Source organism: Podarcis filfolensis (genome assembly GCF_964270895.1).
Source record: "Podarcis filfolensis genome assembly, chromosome: 13".
Taxonomy (NCBI): Eukaryota; Metazoa; Chordata; class Lepidosauria; order Squamata; family Lacertidae; genus Podarcis; species Podarcis filfolensis.
In genome coordinates this window covers 31,930,028-31,953,037 of record NC_139615.1, presented here as the reverse complement: position 1 = coordinate 31,953,037, position 23,010 = coordinate 31,930,028, and the positions used below count along the sequence as shown (strand labels likewise).

The 23,010-nt window shown below is 42.8% G+C and overlaps 1 protein-coding gene across 3 annotated transcripts in view; it reads left to right on the top strand.

Annotated features, from left to right (window-relative positions):
* SP6 (Sp6 transcription factor) overlaps positions 1-23,010 on the top strand; it is a 101,554-nt gene that overhangs the window by 59,811 nt on the left and 18,733 nt on the right. For 2 of the 3 annotated variants that reach the window (XM_083583417.1, XM_083583418.1), the window contains exons 3-4: positions 9,747-9,897; positions 10,165-10,295. The gene's annotated coding sequence lies outside the window, so the exon portion shown is untranslated. Of the gene's footprint in view, positions 1-9,746; positions 9,898-10,105; positions 10,296-23,010 lie in introns of those variants that run through there. The other variant, XM_083583416.1, reaches the window with a different exon arrangement.

Here is a 23,010-nt window from a genome sequence, read left to right as displayed (position 1 = left end):
CAGTTTTCCTCATGTAGCATTTTTGAGACAAAGAATAATTGGGCCAACATTTACTTACTTGCTTGCTTATTTATTTATAAAACCTTACATTGGAACAATAAAAACATACATACAATAAAACCAAACCCACTAAATACATTAAACAGCTACCAAAAATACCAGCCTCATAAATAATAATCCAGAATCAACAAAAATAGTAACTCATAAAACTCTCGAAGCCAGGTGAAGAAAAAGGGAATCACCGTAACATATCGGCAATGATAACATTTCTTTAGCTGTAGTTAGAGGATATCCCCCTGGGGTGTTGTGAGGTATGTCCCAGGGGCCAGGGGCCTATTCCTATAAGCTTTTGGACCAGGCCCCAGATCTGCCCTTTCCCCGCTTTTAAACAACTGAACAACAACAACAACTTTGCCTATAGGGTGAATGGTCATACTACAAAGTGCAGTGCTGGTGAAATCCCAGCTAGCCACCATTTTAATTAATTCTCCCAGAGGCACTTGTTTTAGTTTTATTATGTACATAAGCAAATGTAAAGTGAGATCTCAGCTCTCTCAGAGGCTTAGTGAAGGCAGCAGGCCAGGCAGAGTGGCATCATTATTTCCTCACCACAGCCTCACTCAGGAAAACACACACAATATCTGAATACTGTTGACTGAGAACAGAACTGGAGAAGGGAAGCTAGACTGCAGCAGCCAGAAGAATTGTTGCACAGTAGTTTCTGAGCAGGGGCAGTCTATTTGAGCAGTGAGAACATGGAATTACAGCCAATTCAAGAGCCACCACCAATTTTAACCTGCTCTTGGGCAGTGCAGGTCCCGTGGCGAAAAGGAGCATAAAAGAGGGAGCTGTCTCTGAGCATAAGAATTTCTAGTTGTCGCAACTGCTCACAGCCTCCTGTGTGCATTCGCTTAGGAATGCTTTCAACATTTCCGTAAGGTGGGCCACTGTCATTTGAGCATTCACAGGCAAAACTGAACACACAGCAACAGAAACCCCCCCCCCGCCATCCTGCTCCCTGAAAAGCTGGCTCTTAATTTAAAACTCATATTTCAGATTATGAAAATCCAACTTTTGGATGCACAAAGTGGGGTTTCCCCAGCTAATTCTGCAAAATGTCAGGCCTCTTTCCAACATCTATTTAGCCTCTAGTGCAAATCTAGGATCTTTCATCTCTCTAACATCTCTCTCTCCCCCCGCCCCCCCACTCTCCCCTCTTCCTCCCGAATCCATCCTCCTCATCAGGCTATCTTCCTTTCCACCCCACCGCCCTTTCCCTCTTTGTCGCCATCCAACAAGCGGAACTCTCTTCCTAAGTGCATGGAAAGGATTGGCGGCAACTGCCTCTCTCCTTGTAATTTATGCAAATGGCCTCTATAATTAGCAGTAATTTCAAGGCACAGCTCGGTGCTTCAGACGCTCCTCAGCGAGGAAATGCCCCAACGGTAATTCTACGGCATTAACTTTATTTACTCCACCTGTGTGGTCTCGGCACTAGCTAGGCCTGTGAGCAAAGATACGATACCCGTTCTCTTCCGGGAGATGATCCTGAGCTGGGGGCAAGCCCCTACCTGTCCCCAGGGAACCATGGCCTTGGAAAAGGGGGGGGGGTACTGCAGGCAGATGCTCCTGATAAAAAAAGTTCCATGAGTTTCACCGTAGGGCCTCAGGGCGAAAAAATAATATTTGGGATGGGATCTGTAGATTTACGGGATAAAGCGTCATCCTCGCTTCCCACCACCTCTGAACGATGCTTCCTGTGGAACCTACTTTTCAATCTGTAGCTATTTAATATTGATCATACTCTCAGGGATTGATCTTATATACTCGCTATATCCCTGGCCATTGGACATGCAGGCTGGGGCTAATACAGGGTTGCTATACACAGTGGCGTAGCGTGGGTTGTCAGCACCCGGGGCAAGGCAAGTAATTTGCGCCCCTAACCCGTGGATTTGCCCCCCCTAACCCGTGGATTTGCCCCCCCTAACTCTAACCCCCAGATGTTGCGCCCGGTGCGGCCGGCCCCCCCTGCACCCCCCACGCTACGCCACTGGCTATACATCTGGGAATTCCCAGACAGATCTGGAATACAGCAGTCGGCAGCTTTTAGGAAATGTCCAGGAAAATCCAGACGTACGGTAGCCCACTCATGTCGGCAGTGCAGTTTTTGCCGATTTTCCTTAAAAATAGCTCAAAAATGGCATGTTTTTGCGATTCCCCCCCCCCAAGAAGCTCAACAACTTTGGGCAGAACAAAAAACAAACAAAAAAAGAGCTAAACAACTTTGGCCAAAAAAACCTCAACAATTTTCACTGTTTGAAATATGGCAACTCCAGCAGCTGGTGACTGGTCCATTGGATTTAGGAAGTGTAGAAGTTTTCAAGTGACTTTTATTGAATCAAGACCATGGATAAGCATAATAGATGTCTCATGGATAATAATGGCATTGAAATTAATTGGGCGGGCAGGGGAAGTTTAATTCCAAAGGTAAAAAAATGGTGCACAAGTTCATAATTCTAGCTCTGAATTCTGAAGTTTTGACTGGTTTTGAATGGGTGCAATATTTTGTTTCAACTGCACATATGTAATCCAAACCTCAAATGAAAGCAAGAGCCATATATATTTGCAACAACAAGGCAGTCCATTAACATAACAGCCGCCATCTGTGGAAGCACTAATGGCCCTCAATCAAATGGAGAGTATCCTCACATTCACTGTGCAAAGCAAGAGAGAGAGACACTGGGTACACACTCCTGTTTACTCTGCATCCAGTGTTCTCCCATGGCTGGTTTGGGAAGTGGTGTACAGTGGTACCTCGGGTTAAGAACTTAATTCGTTCTGGAGGTCCATTCTTAACCTGAAACTGTTCTTAACCTGAAGCACCACTTTAGCTAATGGGGCCTCCTGCTGTCGCTGCGCCGCTGGAGCACGATTTCTGTTCTCATCCTGAAGCAAAGTTCTTAACCCGAGGTACTATTTCTGGGTTAGTGGAGTCTGTAACCTGAAGCATCTGTAACCTGAAGTGTCTGTAACCTGAGGTACCACTGTACTCATGTTGTAAACCTCAGTCCATATATATCCTGTCACTTATTATGAAATACTGTATTTTGATGTGTTTTTCCTCAAATGGGCTTTGAACCAAACTGAGAAAAGAACAGCCTGTAATGCGTACACAGCCTGCATACACAGCCACAGACTCCCATCAAGTGCAGCTGTTTTTTCAGCAGCATTTCTTAAAATCTCTGGCTGTACTCGGCTTAAAGAATGTAAATCTGCAGCCTAAAGAGTTCATCAGGTTATATCCACACCATATCTTCAAAACACTCTTATACCACTTCAACAGTTGTAGTGAATCCTGGGAACTGCCCCATGATCCTTTGGGGGATGTCATAAAGTGCTTCCATGTATGGTATGAACATGACCTCCATCTCAGTGTGGTGCAGTTGTGCTTCAAGACCCAGGGAGACCCAGATGAGTTATGAAGCTTACTGTCTGACCATTTTGAACACAAACCTGCAGCACAAGATGATTGTGAGGATAAAATGTTGTCTGTATGTGTAAGAACCTTGTATGCGACTTTGAAGTATTTGGACGAAAGGTGTGGTAAAAATGCAATACATATAAATAACAATATTTTCTTGTGTGCACTTATAAGCACTGGAATGCTGCAGCCTGAAAGGACAGAATGCACTCTTTGTGAGTGGTTCTCCAATGCGAAAGACAAACCTAGCCATGGTGGGGTTTTGGTGCAATCTTGTATCCAGCTAGGGTGCTTCTATGCAGAGGTTTATTAAGGAATCCATGCAGCTCATTCATATCTGTTTAAATTCCACTTCAGGGGGCACCAGGAATCTGGAATTTCAGCAGAATACTGTTTTGCAGTCCTTGTATTTCTATTTTCAACCTGATCTTCATAATCACCCTCTGGAATGGGTCACTATTAGTCCCATTTCGTTGATGGTCAGCTGAATCCTGGAGTGAGTGACTTGCCCAAGGCCACCCAGACAGGACCCAGACAAGTTAGAGTTTCTGATGTCTGAGTCCCAATGCTTTGGATCTGGGGAGCGGTTGAGGACAATCTCTGCTCAACACTCCATCTTTGAAGATGGGAGAGAAGCTGGTTTTGCATCATGCTCTCTAGAGGGTAGATTGTGGAAAGCTGGATATTTGGCTGGTGGAATACTGATGGAATTCGCTTTTCTGAAGGAGTCTGGGGACTATCGTTGCAACACCTTCAGCAAGCTTAATCTCAGCAGAGCGGGCTCAGTGGAACGGGCACAGCTTGGCAGCAGATTACATGGCTTTGCATGTAGAGGGTCCCAGTTTCACTCCCTGTTGTGTGCAGGGAAGAGTTGTCCTGCCTGAAAAACATCAGAATACTGCTTCCAGTCAGTGCAGACCTGGGGTGGAGAATCCATGGCCCTCCAGAAATTGCTGGACTACAGTTATCATCCTTGGCCACTGGACATACTGGCTGGAGCTGAGGGGAGCTGGATTCCAACAACATCTGGAGGATGCAGGTTCACTAGAGAGCCAGTGTGGTGTAGTGGTTAAGAGCAGTAGACTCGTAATCTGGTGAACCAGGTTCGCTTCCCCACTCTTCCACATGCAGCTGCTGGGTGACCTTGGGCTAGTCACACTTCTCTGAAGTCTCTCAGCCCCACTCACATCACAGAGTGTTTGTTGTGGGGGAGGAAGGGAAAGGAGAATGTTAGCCGCTTTGAGACTCCTTTGGGTAGTGATAAAGTGGGATATCAAATCCAAACTACTACTACTACTACTACTACTACTACTACTACTACTATTCTTCTTCTTCTTCTTCTTCTTCTTCTTCTTCTTCTTCTTCTTCTTCTTCTTCTTCTTCTTCTTCTTCACTATCCCTGGTGTAGACAGTGCTGAGCTGGTTCGTCCAATGGTCTGACTCAATATAAGGCAACTTTCTCTGTTCCTGTTTAATCCATTGAAAGTTGGGCCCTTCAGGCAACCAAAGACCAGTTGGATGTGTGCGTGTAGCTCTTGTGCTGACAGTCCAACTTCCCCAATTAAAGGAAAAACCGGTTGTACTCCGAGAAGACCTTTGGGTGTGCATCAAATGTCCATAGTTTTGGTATGTGTGATGTTCCCTCTGGCTACTTTTAAGAGGCAGACTGCTTTAGAATGTGTTTCAAGAAACCAAAAGTGTTCTTTCTTGTATGGATGCCAAAGCCCAGAGATTTCAGCATGGAGAACACGCAAAGCCAACCTGAAATCTCCTCAACCTCACCGTCTTTGCAGCAAGGGGTGTTGGTTGTCACCAGGTGGCGCTCTTGCCAATGCAACTAAGAGCAGTTTCACAAGTTACGCAAAAGGCCAAAAGAGCGCTGTTCACATTGCTACACAAGGGAGACACATTTGGAATTAGGTCAAATCCAATATTTTCAGCTTCCATTGTGAAAAAAGTTTCTAGTGAACGTAATCATGGGGGCAACGCCTTTGAAGTGGGAAAGGGCTGACCACAAGTTGCATAACTCTTTAGCCATATTAAACTGAAGCAGAATAACAAGCACACAGTGGATGTGGATGCAAATGTAGTTAATTTGTCTATAGGATTCTGTTAGAATTCTGTTTTCTTGGTGCAGCATGTGTATGTGGAATCCACATCCCTGACTAAAGGCACTTTTTCTTCACTTCAGCTATTTGTGTGCAAGGGTGAATACAGTGCTGAAGGTGTAGAGATATTTTGAAAAAACAAAAACTGAAGTTCATGTAGGAAGAGAGATTTACAGTGGTACCTCGGGTTACAGACGCTTCAGGTTATAGACTCCACTAACCCGGAAGTAGTACCTCAGGTTAAGAACTTTACCTCAGGATGAGAACAGAAATCGTGTGGCAGCGGCGCGGCAGCAACAGGAGGCCCCCATTAGCTAAAGTGGTACCTCAGGTTAAGAACAGTTTCAGGTTAAGAATGGACCTCCGGAACAAATTAAGTACGTAACCAGAGGTGCTACTGTACATTAATATCTGAACCACCATTCACTTTTTATGTCACCTGTGAGCATTAAGTGCGCGACTGGTCTTCCAGTTTCCACTGTTAACCACATGTCCCTATATATTCCAGACAAAGGGGTTTGTGGCTATCATTTATTTGCTACAGGAAGCACCTTGCAAACAGAGATCACGTGACCCAGGTGGCGCGGCAGTGGCAGCATCAAAGCTTCACAGGTGGTAATTAGAATGATTTTTCAACTCGCTGATGAAAAACACCCATCATTTAAATTAAATATATAATATGGGATAATGTAAGCTTTGGGCGAGGGTCTGAAATTTGCAGCCCTGTCCTTTGCATGCTTATTCAGGAGGAAATCCTGCTTGGTTCTGCGAGACGTACTGCCGTGTAAGTGTACATAGGATTGCAGCCTTGGTGTATATTCTGCTGGGTTGTGTGTGTGTGTGTTTAAATCTAAGTTTATTGGTCTATAACAGGGTTAGGGTACTGTGATACAAATCAGCATGGCCAAAACTCAAGTTATACATTCAGCAACGCCTGCCGCTCAAAAAATTTCCTGGGTGTATAATATATTGACATGTCATTTCAAAATAGTAATCTGTCCCAAATTAGGAGACTGGGTATGAATTGGAATAAACAAATGCATAAATATGCAACTGAAGGGACAGGAAGGCCACCAGAGCAAAACCAGACCAACTACCACCAGATTCCCCCACAGATTAAATTGCAAAATTCAGATTACAGCGTGACATTGGCAGAACAAAGGAGCGAATCAAATGCTTGACCTCAAAAATGCTCTCCTCATTCACATCTCCTTGCTGCTCACATTATATTTCATTTTTAATTTGCGTACCACCTTTCCACTTTACCGTTCTTAGGGCAGTTTACAACAAAATATGCAGCAAAGTAACATGGTCATCCTCTAGCAACTTGAACAATATTCAAATTCAAAATACAACTAAAATCCAGAATATAACTAATAATATGTGACACAATTAAAAAATGAATTTCACATATAACATTACGAAATAATATAATATCGGCAAATGATAAGAAAATAAAATCACCCCATCAGTTATGATAAACCTCAGGAGTACATTAGAAACAACCAAGAAAAATGGGTTATCCAGACTAGGGATGGGGGAAGAATTTCATTCAGTTTGCTTTTATAGGCAGATCTGTCAAATGCACACTTTCTAGTACACTTTCTAAAACACTTTCTGAGAACTGAAACACAGCCAGGCTTTGAAATTTGCAATTATGCAACCAACAAAAATGTTTGCAAAAATGCATATATTATGAGAAAGTGTGCATAAAATGATGCATTTATTAGTGAGAATAGCATACAAAATGCCTTAGATTAAGTTGTACATCAGTCACAGCTGTGTACAAAAATATGTTTTATTAGGAGAAAATCACACTAACATGCTGGTGATTTTGTTTTTAATTGCAAATTGCTGTAAACTAAATTTAAGATTGAAAAATGAGAAACAGAGAACCAACGTTGATAGATCGTTTGATCCCTAATCCAGACCAAATTAGCTACACTCGGGGCCCTTTTAAATCTATGTAAAAAGATTAGTCAAACTAACTCCCATCTGGATCCAACCCAGGAGTAGCAAAATGATTTATTGGGCTAACTTCCAGCCAGGCATGCAGTACTATCCTTAAAAAATAAATAAAAACGAATGCCTACACCCGAAGCTGAACTCTGTGTAACCTAAAAGCTTACACTCCCAGCATTCTCCATTGTAATCTATGGCCCAATAAAGTAGCATCCATTTCTTGTTCAGCAGAGCCGACAATGCCATTTAATGCACATGAATGAGCAAAAACCTGGGTTGAGAGGAGAGGGGAGAAAACATTCCTTCACCATGAGTTGATTCCCATGTAACCTCTTTGTGACCTTCAGCTGAGGGTCAGTTGGTTGGGTGGCTTTTTAAATGTTTATTTTGCTTCAGGGTTTTTTTTTCTCTTTGGTCATTGCGGAATGCTGATTGCTCTCTAATCCTTTTAATGTAACCAGCCAACCTGTCTTCAATAGAAACTGCCTGAATTAATGTCGCCATTTCTTTCTACTTCAGCTTCAGCCTTTCCAAGACTTATTTTGTTCAGTCCCCAACGCCTGAAATAAAGAACAAAAATCCATGTATAATTTGGTATTGTTGCTATTATTACTATTTATCATTTATCTAATTCCCATCAGTGCTTGACATACAGTACCAGAAAGGTTGCTGGGTTAAGTTTGTGTGTTGCGGGGAAAACATCGAAGAGTCTCCTGGTGCCTGGAAGACAAACGTATTTATTACGGCATAAGCTTTTGTGGAAGCACAAAGTATAATCCTCAATTGCAGGTACATGCACACGGGAGGGGGGAATTTGTTAGCGCAGACATCAGAGGGAAATGAAATGCAAGAAATAAGAGTCAGTTACAATTCAGTTACAGTGAGATGTATGCAACATAAGTACAGTGCCTTCTATAAGAGCAGTGATAGGTGATAAATCTATCAGCTTAGCAACATGAGTTAATGAAGATCTGTAATGGTACATGAAACAGTAGCAGCCCATATTGAGGGGAGCAGAAGTGGCATGAGGCTTGGTTAGGGCAAAGTTGTAGTGAGCTGAGAGGCAGTGTCAGGAGGGAAGCTTAATAGCTCCCCCTCTCAATGGGCTGGAGCAGTCAGGAAGCCATTGTCTTTATCCAGCCCTAAATGATTAGAACTGAACTTTTTTCATGAATTGAAATTCTGGCACTGTGGTCTAAACCACAGAGCCTAGGGCTTGTCAATCAGAAGGTTGGCAGTTCGAATCCCCACGATGGGGTGAGCTCCCGTTGCTCGGTCCCTGCTCCTGCCAACCTAGCAGTTCGAAAGCACGTCAAAGTGCAAGTAGATAAATAGGTACCACTCTGGCAGGAAGGTAAACAGCGTTTCCATGCGCTGCTCTGGTTCGCCAGAAGCGGCTTTGTCATGCCAGCCACATGACCCGGAAGCCGCACACCAGCTCCCTCGGCCAATAAAACGAGATGAGCGCCACAACCCCAGAGTCATCCGTGACTGGACCTAACGGTCAGGGGTCCCTTTACGCTTTACCTTGACCTTACTTTCCTGTTAAGAGCCTCCCTTTGATGTTTGTTTCTGCAAATATAGCCACAGTAAATCAGTAGCAGTGTGCTGCTGATAGACTGAAACGGTCTCCTATTAGGAATCAGGGCTCAAAACTTGGTTTCTTTATATCCAGTCCTAATCTGTTAGCTATTGTGTTTCAGCCCCTGCTTTGGAGGCAAGGACTTGAACCAATTGATTCAAGCCACAAGAAAAGAGATTTTGACTAAACATCAGGAAGAACTTTCTGGCCGTAAGAGCTGTTCAACAGTGGAACACACTTCCACAAGAAGCAGTGGACTCTCCTTCCTTGGGGATTTTTAATAAGAGGTTAGATGGCCATCTGTCATGTATTTTAGCTGAGATTCCAGTTTTGCAAGGGATTGGACTAGAAGACTCTCAGGGTCCCAACTTTAAAATTATTTGATTCTGTAAGAGAGAGCCATTAATCACGTGCAGAGTGCAAGCTCTAGATAGTCCATACATATCTAGATCCAGTCCATACATATCTGAAGTTTGGGAGCAGAGCTGTGGAAAGCGGTTGGCTTCTAGGTACGCAGCATTATTCTCAGTATCTCTGGTTTTTTAACCACCGTTTTAAAGAAAACGGAGCAAATCCAAGCACTCCAGTGTGAACTTCTCATTCTGTACCGCAGAACGAAAACAACAGCAACCAAACATGTCACCGCAGTTAATGAACCGAAGTTTCGGAGGAAGCAGAGGAAAGAGACCACAGCTTTCTGCCTCTAATTATCCTGTTTGTGCATCTGAAAAAAAGTGGGCTCTAGCCCACTCAAGTTGCAACAGGTAACATGTTGATGTGTATATTCCCATCTTACATATGTAATACATATCTCTTTATGTGTGTACGTCCTGTCTTTTACAAAGGAGACCCACTGCCAAGGCACTTTTCCGTGACTGAAAGGGTTAAAGTCAGCAGGTAGTGGGTGGGGCTGAGAGGTGGGGTTTGGCTCTATCCTGGCTCCTTCCCTGCTGTGAGTGCTTGAACCAGTCACTCCTGGAGTGGCACTTGCATATACCTGCCTAACTTGCCTCTGACACATTCCCTCTCAGTGCTCTACCGGGACTGCCTCACTGCATTGGATTCTGGATTTTGCTTTGGAGACAGCAACACAATTTGCCTGACAAGCCAATGTGGAAAGACCTGCTGGAGGATCGCTGCTCCTACCAGTCACTCTAAACAAGTATGTAACTAAACTTTTTAAATTTTCTCTCTGTCTCTTCTTTCTCTCTCTCTTTCTGTGTTTTGTTTTGGAAGACAGCTCTTCCCAGGCAGATGCTAAAGTCACAGGTGGACCAAGGGTGCCATAAAGTGACCTAAAACTTGGGTCACCTTCTACTGATAATGACAGGTGGATAAAATTGTAAAGAAATGTTCTCTAACCACTGCCACCTACCCCATAAAAAGGTAAAGGTAAAGGACCCCTGGATGGTTAAGTCCAGTCAAAGGCTGGGAGACGTAATTCATTGAAGCATTGTAATAAGATCTGCCACATACATAAACGTCCAACTTGGTGGCCCATATCCTGTCATTTAAATTCTGTACCAAGGAAGCCCTCCTGCTAGCACTGCTCTGAATTATGCAAACCCTTGAAACCATTTTTTAAGGCAGTTTATAATTTAGTTAGCTGTACTTTTTGTTTAGTGAGGCATTCAAAGCAATGTAGCTTAGCTTGCGACCCTGTGCGCACTTAGGGAAAAGTCCAGTTGAACTCAGGAAGAACATATTTCCAAGTAAGCATGCAAAATATCAAGTTGCAGAAATACCTTTTTAAAATAATGGACCGAAAGACTGATGAAAAGCTGGTTTAGTGCAACTACACAACTTTAGGAAATGAATAAAATACAATCACATTTTTGACACATTTCAAAATGAGATTTTTTTTTAAAAAAAAAAGAATGCCAGTTTAAAGAAATTATATGGGGGGTATGTGTGTATCTATATGAATACAACCAATGCAGATGAAAACAAGGATATATAAATGATATAGGAAGCTGGTTTTTATTTTTAAAAAATCATCATTTTATAAAAAGTTAGATTTCTCACACTTCAAACCCAGAAAAGGCCTGGGTGGTATGTCTCATTTGTGTTGGTTTGATCTGGATATCAAAAGATGCAGCTCTCATATTTTGAAATTAATCCCATTTCAAGAAGTATCTTTAATGTGGAAAAACAGGATCAACCCAACTGGGTGTCTCCTGGAGAAACAAAACAAAAACCATAGCCTTGAAAGAGAATGATCACATTTCAAAATTAATTTTCTCATTATATTGTGGGGTAGTGGAATGTATATCTGCAAAGACATTAGGAAGTCAGTCCAAGATGAGCGCAGCCTCTCCCCACCCCCTCCGCCCAGAAGTGCATTTTAAATACTTTGCAAAAATATTATAAACGAAAGGACTGAATGCAGTCTTATTGAGAGTGGCTTCTTTCCTTGCAATCAGGAGTCAACATTTAAAATAAGATAGGAATTTGGGGTTTTACTGAAGTCTTGATTTAAGTCCATGGCATGGTTCAATCATTTCAAGATGTTTCATAGGAAGCAACTTTTAAATGGAATTAAGTAATAGATAGATAGATAGACAGATAGATAGATAGTAATGTCATGGTTTACCCCAGCCTGCGCCACCCATATATTATCGCCTACAACTTGCGTGGAGTTTTCTGCGGCTGCCCTGATCATAAACACATTTCTTTGGGAACAAGCACCAGTTTGTTGCACCAATGGGTTAATAAAATTTTAAAGTAAAAACAATAAATGGGCATCGGTAACCATGTACATCCACAGCCATCTGTCCCCCGGCTATAATTTAAAAGGAAGAAGATGAAAGGGTGCTGACTCTGGAACGGTTTGCCACTAGTGCCTTCATCTACCATTCTCTGAGTAGTCATGTGGGCTGTTTGTGTGCTGGGCTACAGGGCCCTAGACTTTGGCCTTGAGGTCCAGCAAGTGTGCTGGCTGGTGCTGATGGGAGTGGTAATCCAAAACACCTGAAGGGCACCTGGTCACTAAAGGCTGGTTTCTCTTACAAGAATCTCAGGGGCTCTTTACATGCTACATTTTTAGGTATATGTATTAAAGGGTATACCAAAAAATGTGAACGTGACATATTTCTGAAAACACATGTCTCATACAGGTACATTCGGAGTGTGGGGATTGGCTGCAGTGCTCTGTTGAGTATGCACACAGTGGCAAACCTGGGTTGCCTATTGTGTCCTCTGTGAAAAGCTCCTCAAGCATGGGCACCAAATGCCTTGTCTTGAGCACGGCAGTGTATGCACAGAGTTCTCCTGATACCACAATTCCCAACGTAACTTGTGGCAGCTCTATGCTTTTCTTGTGGGACCTCGTCACTGTAGAGAAGAAGACGTGCAGGTGAGAATTGGGAGAGAGATGAGAAACACAAAGGTGTATCCTACCATTGAGGGTTCGGTCTCAGGGGCCAGCCCAACTCAGTCATAGATCTTGTGTTCTCAGTGATGGCTGGATCAAGGTGGTGCTAGCAATCTGTTGATTGGATGCCTTCGCGTTGCCCACAAACCAAATTAGGCACAGTTAACTTTTGCTCGTTCTTACTCCTGTGCTCGTGCGCAGTTCTCATTTATCTCAACGATGCTAGCACTGGAGAACCTTTTTCCAGTGAACTTTATCCCATAGCTAATATCACATCTGTCTATGTTCCACCCTGCTGCCCTTAATGGAGAACATCATCTGAAGAACACTCTGACTCGTGTTAGGGCCGCCTGTGTGAACAAGGGAACCAGGACTGCTGTGTTGTAACCAGAGAGTTGTTTCAATGTTTAGGTTACAAAAGAATGCCCGTAAAATATGTTTTGTGCTTCATGAACATGACCAATGCGCATCTGCAATTCTCTAGTCAGCTATTTCTGGGGAGGTGAGACTGGCTATGGCTACCTAATTCCAGGATACCTGACTGGTAGCCACAAGCACAGAATTGCTCCCATGTGATAGGGGAAGACATAACTCCTGAGGTAGATTTGTCAGATGTATCTTGGATGATGGCCTACCCCTTTTTGTTTTTCTCCTCTCCCTCTCCCTCTCCCTCTCTTTTTAATTTACTCCAGTTCTCACACACAGAACCAACACATGCTAGTTTTGTCCTACTTACACAGAGGTAAATTTCCATGCATGGGAAAGGCTACCATTTGTAATAAGCTTTAATAAGAATTAATAAATTACAGTAGGGTTCAAGGTGCATTGTTCACATCAACCCCAATAGACTGTATAACATAACCTGTAAAGGAGGCCAGAAGTGTTCGCCACTATTGCAGTTGGGTTGTGTGTGTGTCTTCACAAATGTGATGCGGGAGAAATTCAGTTTGGTTTGCCTTTTAATGCGAACCAACCTTATTTGTGCTTTCTGAAATAATATGCAATCTAAAACACAGTTTTTCTTAGACATTTGCGCTTCTCGGGATTTTGTAGTGCAACACATCAACCCAAAACATTTGTACAAAATAGTATGCATTAAGGGAAAGTATGCAAAAAAATATATGATTTTTTGCATACTTTCCCTTAATGCACACTATTTTGTACAAATGTTTTGGGTTGATGTGTTGCACTACAAAATATATGCTTTTTTGCATACTTTCCCCTAATACAAACTTATTGAAAGTAACATGAATGCACTTTATGTTATGGTAAATTGCTTGCAAGAATGTGTCTATTTTGCAAAATGGAATACAAAAATAATTCATTAGGAGAAGTGGGAACTAAAATGCTGTCAAATTTTCGTGGGGACTTTAAAAACCCCACCTCAAATTGATGCTGAAATATGGTGACCTGAATTCTGGAATGGAAAAATTAGAAACGGAGAGAAACAAAAATGGCCAGATTCCTCTATCCCTTGCAAGAGGCTGAGGAAACAGTGACTTGTGAAAGGCCGCCTAAGTCCCATCTGAACTAGATTGTTGGACCACACCAACTCCAAAATGTATGGATGTGTTTCTTGAAACGTATACTTATAGCAAGTTTAGAGGTGCTGTGTCAGCTATTCAGACTGCCCACTGCACTGACGACAAAAAGTACACCCATGTTGCCCCCCGTGTAACAGAAAAGACCTACATTTTCCAGAAGAAGTACTATAGGAAGCAATATAACACAGAGGGACCAAATATCTGTAGGTTTGTCATCTGCCAAGCTGCCGTCTCGGGTCCTAACAAAATGTGGTCTTTGTGCAATGGGCTACCTTCGTGCCATGCAGAAGTAAAAAGATTTCTTTGACCTAACACCCATACATTCCCACACATGTATGTCTCCATACAGGCAAACAAGAGGCAGTATCACAGTTGAAAAGACATATTCCAGCAAGGCCTTCACTTAGGTAGCCCAGTGAGCCGTGAGCCTGGGGAGACAGTCCTGACCCGAGAGCTGGATAAAGAGGCCTGTGGGTGGGTGCAATAGGATTCATTCAGGACCAGTTCACAGCCAAACAAACACGCTGGGAAAACAGGACATGGAAAGCTTGGCCCATACAGTGTGTGATCTACCATGCAACTGCTTTGCTGTACGCAGAACTAAGCCTAAAACTGCTTGTGCACTGATGTAATGAATGTGGGTTCAACTGTAATGAATGTGGGTTCAGAATCTCCTTTCTTATAACTTGAAGCCATTGCTTCGGGTCCTACCCTCTGGAGCAGGAGAAAACAAGCTACAAATCATCCTAAAAGTGGACAGTACAGATTTCCACAATATATTTCCACACGTTTAGCAATATTTATATTTCTCATCATAATGAGGAGACTGTAGCCTGGTGACCTGTGTGCCTGCCTGCTCAGTCTGCTGCCCTGGTTGGTACTAACCAATGATAAGCAACCATCGAGGCAGCTACTCTCCCTTCTTAGGGGAATTTAGTTTCAGCTGGGCAACCCTTCAAATACAGGACTGGAAAGTAGGGCACATCACTACCGTATTTCAGTACAGTGGTACCTCGGGTTACAGACGCTTCAGGTTACAGACGCTTCAGGTTACAGATTCTGCTAACCGAGAAGTACAGTGGTACCTCGGGTTAAGAACTTAATTTGTTCTGGAGGTCTGTTCTTAACGTGAAACTGTTCTTTAACCTGAAGCACCACTTTAGCTAATGGGGCCTCCCGCTGCCGCTGCACCGCTGCACGATTTCTGTTCTCATCCTGAAGCAAAGTTCTTAACCTGAGGTAATATTTCTGGGTTAGCGGAGTCTGTAACCTGAAGCGTATGTAACCTGAAGCGTATGTGACCCGAGGTACCACTGTAGTTCCTTGGGTTAAGAACTTTACCTCAGGATGAGAACAGAAATTGTGCGGCAGCGGCGTGGCGGCAGCGGGAAGCCCTATTAGCTAAAGTGGTACCTCAGGTTAAGAACAGTTTCAGGTTAAGAACGGACCTCCAGAACGAATTAAGTTCTTAACCCGACGTACCACTTTAGTATGCTTGTTGAGTGAAAGACTCAGTGTGCAGAGTCGTATGTTGAGTTCTGCACAGGTCCTTTCAGGGCGTATCCTCAACGTGCTACGGTGATAATGTAACTGGTTCCTTGGATGCCCATACAAACCATCAGTGCAGGTAGTGTTTTAAGCAACGTGAGAACATAAGGTGAGCCTGCTGAACCAGGCCAATAGCCTGTCTAGTCCATCATCCTGTTCTCACAGTGATCAGTCAGATGCCTGTGGAAAGCCCACAAGTAGGACATGAGCGCAACACCTGCGATTCCCAGAAACTGACATTCGGAGGCATGCTGCCTTTAACAGTGGAGGTAAAACATAGTAGCTGTTGTAGAAAAAGTAGCAGGAAATGGTTCCTGCCCCCGAAAAGCTTACAGTCTGGTGCAGGGTGACAACAGCAGGAGAAACATGGAGGTAGAGGCAAGAGTAAACAAGTAGAAGCTGGATGGCGCAGGACCACTATGCTAGCTTCCCAGGAGGTGGGACAGTGTTGCTTGCTGGGAGAGATTCCTGCATTGGAGGGGGCTGGACTTGATGAGCCTTGAGGTCCCTTCCAACTCTACAATTCTATGATTCTAGATTGTGGGGTGATTGGCACATAATAATAATAATAATAATAATAATAATAATAATAATAATAATTTATTATTTATACCCCACCCATCTGGCTGGGTCCCCCCAGCCACTCTGGGAGGCTTCCAACAAAACACTAAAATACAATAACCTAACTTTACAAAATAACTTTACAAAAGCTTGTGCATTTGCAGCACACTGACGTAACTGCTGGGAAGCTAGCATTGTGGCTGTGCCTCACTCGTTGAGCCACTTCTGCAAACGGGATACTTTCATTAAGTTTAGCCATTTTTATCCCCCCTCCCCTAATATACCTTTTCCTCCCACAATGCCACGGCTCACAAAAAAAAAGCAAAACACAGCTGAGCACACACAGGCTTTGCTTCAGTTGAAGATATTACAGTTTGAAACCAGATTACATTCCCACTGAACCCAATGGGAGCTAAGGACTCTTCCGGGTTGCTGCTAATTTTGGGTGGGATTCAACAAATTCAGGTTATGCCATTGCAGGTGATTGCAGAATATTGCACGACAAACCCGCTTCCACAAAAGATTGGACTTTTTGAGATCAAGAAAGGGACAGGAAAATGCATCAGAAAGCGTGAGATAACACTTGCCTTGACATAACATCATCTGTCCTCTCCACAGACTTGTCAATAAATAGCCGATGTTGTCTAACCACTCTGCAAATGAACATGGATGAATGTTTAGTAAGCAGGTCATCTGGAAGTGACCTAAGTGAAGGCAGTGCCTACCTTGATTTCAACATCAAGAAGCTTTTTCTAGATCCAATCCATTATTATTATGGTGATGCTGGTTGTGGTGAGACATGGGGAAGTTAATGGAAGACCATAACTACCCCTCCTGTGGGCACATGGTGAAGGGACTTGGTGTTTCTTTGCCGGGCAGAATTAAATGTGGCCATCCAATGAGCGTAAAGGAACTAGGTATATGCTGAAGCAATCACATATATAGTTTGCCACGCGGCCAGAGTAGGAGTGTGTGGGAAGGACATAAAAGCATTATCACTCAACCCATATTTCCCCAATTAAAAATGGTTGAGCAATCTAATGATCTGTGTTGGATGATCATAAGAACAGACTCTACATAGCTCTACTCTCTCTACTAGAAACCTAATCTAGTTCCCAAGACTGGTCTAAGACACTTTGGTGCAGGGCCAGGTTTAGGTTTGATGAGGCCCTAAGCTACTGAAGGTAATGGGGCCCTTTCTTTATATGTCCAGCTGTCCTTTGTCAACAACAAATTGTCGCAGTTTTTTGTGTTGAATATATGCTATACAGTAATTTATGGACCTAATAGATCCAGACACAACACAAAACACTGTTGCTGTATATGGGTTTTATTTCTTTGTTTATTATCTTATATTTTGGAAATGTACATCCAGGTTTTCCTTTAAATTTTTTTGGGGGGCCCAAGAGAGTGGGGCCCTAAGCTATAGCTTGTTTAGCTTATACGTAAATCCAGCAGTGCTTTGGTGCCAGAGCTACAAAATCCAAATGGCATCAACCTTTCTCTAACACAGGGCACAGATTCTATTCCCATCAGTACCCAAACCCTGAATTGTTTTTTTTTTTATGGTTGCCATGTTTTCTCTGGCTAGTCACTAATTTTGGGTGGGATGAAATCATATGCCAGCAATTTCATGTTGCACAATTATAGTTAATTGGGTTAGTCTTGCAAATGCACTTCCTCAAAAGATCAGAACGTTTGTAGTTAGGAAAGTGACAGGGAAATGCACTAGAAAGTGTAGGATAACGCTTGCTTTGATGCAACATCATCAAACCTCTCAATGAGTGCTTAGTAAACAAGTCGTCCGGAAGCACCCTTGGTCACCGTTGTCAAATGATACGGTAGGTGCATGTTAGATGTGCTTCTGCAAGTGTCTACGGACAATTTATCTTTCAGTTAGAGACTGTGGCTCAGTTTCAAAATTCAAGCACATTTTTTCAATTAGCATTGTGAACAGATTTAGACTGAGGTTTGTTTTAACAGACTACTAGAACAAGACTTTCATGTACTTAATTAATTGATGAAATATACATGAAAGTTGCAAAACCACAGGTGCAGTCTTAAAGGATCCTGATGATGGGACACTTTCTCTTTTAAATATGCTACTGTAACAACTTAATGAGCAAAACCTACCATTATTTACTTATTGTCATCCTTACTAATTAATTGAGAGTGCAAAATTTAACCTGCCATTAAAGCTTTCAGACAGTCGCACTGATCAGTTTGATTCTAGCCCTGACTGAAAAAATAAAACAAAGCCTGTGTTGTTTAATAATATATATTAGTTCCATAGAAGTTTGACAGTGGTGAGGTATCAGAGAGGCTAGGTAACAAATAATGATGAGTGGGAGCAAAATAAGTTAAAAGAACTTAAATTCTGTTGTTGTTGGGTATGAAGATGGGAGAGGAAGGAAGCTTAAGTAAAGGTTTTGCTTAAGAGATTGACTTTGAGGGGTAATGTGAAAGAAGGAGAGAGGTGTCACCATTCTACTCAGGGACAGAGAGCGCTCCAGAGGTCATTGGACTCTAACTGCCGTCAGCCCCAGCCAGCATGGCCACTGTTCAGGGATGATGGGAGTTGTAGTTGAGCAAATACTTGAGGTCCACAGTTCCCAAGCCCTGATATAAGTGTTCCGGGAGAAAATTATGGGATTGAAGGGCAGGAATAGTGAATGGGCAGAGCTAGTAAAGAGAGCACATGACAGCTGAGGGTGGTAGATCTGGAGTAATGGAGGTCATGAGCAGGGATATAATGGGAATAAGGTTAGAAAGTCAGGGCAGGCCATAAACACCTTTAGAGGTAAGGATATGGATTTGTGCTAAATACAGGAGGGGGTGGGAAACTCATAGCAGGGATTTGAAGAGGCCATCATGCAGGTGACGGAAGAGAAACCAGTGGCCCTTCAGACGTTGTTGGACCATCATCTCCCACTAGCCCCAGATAGCATGGACAATGGCCCAGCTGATGGGAATTGTAGTCCAACAACACCTGGAAGGCCAGAGCTTCCCCATTTCTGATATAGACAGAGAGAGGGGTGAATTGTTGGGCCAGGAGAATTCTAGGCTGAGGCAAAAACTGAAGGATTGTAAGAAGCAGCCGCGAAGAAGAAAACTGTAGTAACCAAGATGGGCATTAAGGAGGTGCCTATAAAAGGCCCTGTTCTTGCATTAATATAAAGGAAGAGGTAGATAGTGACATTCTGTCAGTAGAAAAATAAAGAGAAGTGGAAGGCTTGGGAAGAAAGATGAGAACTTCGTATTGGGTTGGACCCAGGCTAAGTTGGTTGTATTTGGTTTCCATCAAAATCCATGGGATTTGTAAAGTTTGTAAAGACAAATTGCTCCCATTGATTTTAGTGGAAATGAATGCAATGAGTGTAGGGTCCTTCCCAATGAGTGTTTCTTGTAGGGTTGGTGCTCCTAACGCATGCAAGCTTCCCCCTCCCCCAAATGTCCACATAGTGTCATTGTCATCAAAATGCCAGCCCATATTCCTGCCCCCAATTTAATTCAGATTTATCTCATCTGGAGGAAATCCAATAAATTAAAACAAAACACCTATGGCCAGGTACCCATTTGCACTATCTCAATAACCCATTTATGATATTAAGCCTTAATCTGGAAGAACCCTAAGTCTGGATCATTGCGATTCATTAAGGATCATGCCTAAACCACTTACATATGAATGTGTTTCATGCCACTCCTTGTTTAAATGTGCTTTCATGCCTGCCATGTGCACAGTGTCAGCAAGCACACCAGATGCACGTCTACCTAGGCCACAAATGTCTGGCATGCCAACACGGAATGCATATGGACTAGCGCAAGTGAGAGACGCATGCTAAGGAGATGGGAGTGGCGTGAAATGCTTACACAGGTGAATATTTTAGCTGTAAACATGTTTAATTTGAGCCTGAGGTTGTGGGGAAGGCCCGTAGCTCAGCGGTAGACTATCTGATTCGCATGCAGAAGATCCCATGTTCAGTCCTTGGCATCTCTGGGCTGGGACTGGGAGAGAACCGTGTCTGAAATCATTGTCAGTGAGAAAAGACCATACTGAGTACTGACCTAGATGGGCCAACAGTCTGTCTTGGTCTAAGGCAGCTTCCTGTTTTCCTATGATAAGACATCAAGGATAAAATATCAGAAAGGAAGATGGAGGGAAGAGAGGGCAGGAGTTACACTTGGGTAGACAGGCATAGCTGAGGACCAACAGCAGCTGCAAGGGGTGGGATCTGGGATCAGAACCATGGTGTACAAGAAGGGTGTTAACCCTTTCCTTCCATATCATGTTCCCAATGAAACACACACACACACACACACACACACACAGCTGTTATTTGCATTGAACCTGTTGGTACCAATGGAAGCTTCTCTCCCAATGGAAATAGCAACTTTGAGGGTTTCAGTGTGTCAGAACTGTGGTGAGGAAAAGGTGAAATTCCCTCCATCCCCAGCCTGATCTGGTCACCCCTAGTTACTATTTCCTTTTTTAGTAACAGACACATAAGTAAATCACATGTTTACCATTAAATATACTTTGGCTCTGTTAGACTATAAATGGTATTGCAAACCTAGTACAGCCTTCCCTGGGCTGATGCTCTCCAGATATGGTCAACGTCAACTTCCAGTAGCCCCGCCAGATGACCAATGGTTAGGGATGCTGGGAGCTGTAGTCCATGTATGGCCTAGGACATAAGTGTCCAACCGTTGGCCCCTCAGATGTTGTTGGACTACATCTCCCATCAGCCCCAGGCAGCACAGCCAAAGATCACGGATGATGGAAGTAGAAGTCCATTAACATCTAGAGGGTCACAGGTTCCGTATCACTGGCTTGCCCTGTTATACTCAAGCATGTACCTATTTAACAAGAGTAAAGGAATACCAAAGAAAGCGGAATACAAATGTGACAGAAAGTGTGTAGATTCAAGCCATAAACTTTTACAATGGACTGTGCTTGTAAAACACAATGATCCAAATAACCAAAACCAAAACATAAAACCTGTTAGTCACATTAGCTATGTGGCTATTTGGAGCAAATAGTCTTTCTTTGCAAATATGTGTTCCTGTATGAACCTCACTTTATATTTCAGAGGTTAAACACTTGTGTCCTTCAGCTGTACCCTGAGCAACTCGTTTTAAAGTTTAATAGAGCTGAGCCACAATAATCATTTAAAATTGTTATTACAGTTCAAGAACCCTTTTAAGATGCTGAGAAACCTCACCTGCACTCTCTTTTTTTGCACTTAATAAAAGCATAAACAACCAAAGATGCAAAATGATTCATGACATTTGTTGATCTTTAATTCTAGTTTAAATCCATACCATCACCATCCCTGTCTATCAGATGCAACACATTTTGTGCTTTTATACCAATTTAATTATCATGACTTCCACCCAAGAATTCTGGGAATTGTAGTTTGGTGAAGATGATTAAAATTCTGTGTTACATGACCCCTAGCCTCCATTGCAAAACAACAGTCTCCAGAGATCATTGGGGAGAAGGATAATTGTTAATCCCGTTCCAGTCTGTGCTATCCATATGCCTTAATTAGACATCTCAATTTCTGCTACTTCACACTTCTGGCAACGTAAAGTGGCCATTTGAAAAGGAGTTGTTGGGTTTTTTGCTGCCACGCATTTCATTCTTTAAGAAATGCACAAATGTATTAATAAGTGTCATAAATGTTATTTGCTTCTTTGGGTGCATGTGGGTCCCTCTGGAGAAAGACGGTGCTTCTGTTCTGAGAACATTGCTGGATTAGAGTGCTATGCGGTTGTGCAAGAGTTACGGGCACCCATTGCCTTGTAATATGAAAGGAGGCAAATGACGTCCCTTCCTCTCCCTTTGGACTTTCAAAATGTATAAATCTTCAAGTGGAAGCCGTGAATCCAAAGCATGTACACTTCACCACAAAATAATTTAATCCAATTAAAGATACCATCAAGACTACACTTTAATCTCTGCTGTGGAGCTCAAATTGAACTGAGCGTTTTGTGGCCTGCACATGAGGTTTAGCTACATTTAGGATGAATGTGCTTTTTAGATTTTTATCGTCTCTCTATCCTGAATGCTCAGAGCAAGTAATCACACTGTTTAAGTGCAACCAATTACTATGCAAGACAATTAAATAATACTTGCGTTTTTACCTTTCTAGTGTTTTAGGAACATAAGAAACACCCTAGAACATTGGTCCATCTAATTCAATATTGTCTATACTGACCAGCACCTGCTTGGTAAGATTTCAAGCAGGGAATGATGAACCTAGGTAACATCCACACCCATACATTTAAAGTGCACAGCTTCCACTAAAGAATTCTGGGAGCTGTGCTACAATTCCCAGCACCCTTAACAAACTACAGTTCCCAGGATTCTCTGGTGGAAGCCAGGTGCTTCAAATGAATGGTGTGGATATGTCCCTGGAATCTCTTATGGAGTGTGTCAGAGACCTGGAGAAACTTGGCTTCTCTTTGCTGGAGAATGGTCAGAAAGTCTGCTTTACAGAGGACAGCCATCACATCTCTGTGTGAAGGCATTTGAATAGATGTCCAGTCCAAATCCAGTTTAAGAACAAAGAACCCCAAGTTCTGAGACCTGCAGGCTTTTGAAGTTGCTTGCCAGCAGTTAGAACTCAAACAGCAGACTAAACAGGCATATAGACTGTGTTACACATGGGGTCAGACTTTGGTAATATGGCCCCCTGAGCAAGGACAACATTTGGTGCCGCCCTCAAATATTTCTTATTTTCACAAAAATTCCTTTTGGTACTGATGCTTTTTAAAATGAATTTTCTCAGTCGGTACCTTATAAACATAGGTGTTGTTGTTGTTTGCTCCCTGCCCCCAAGTTTGGC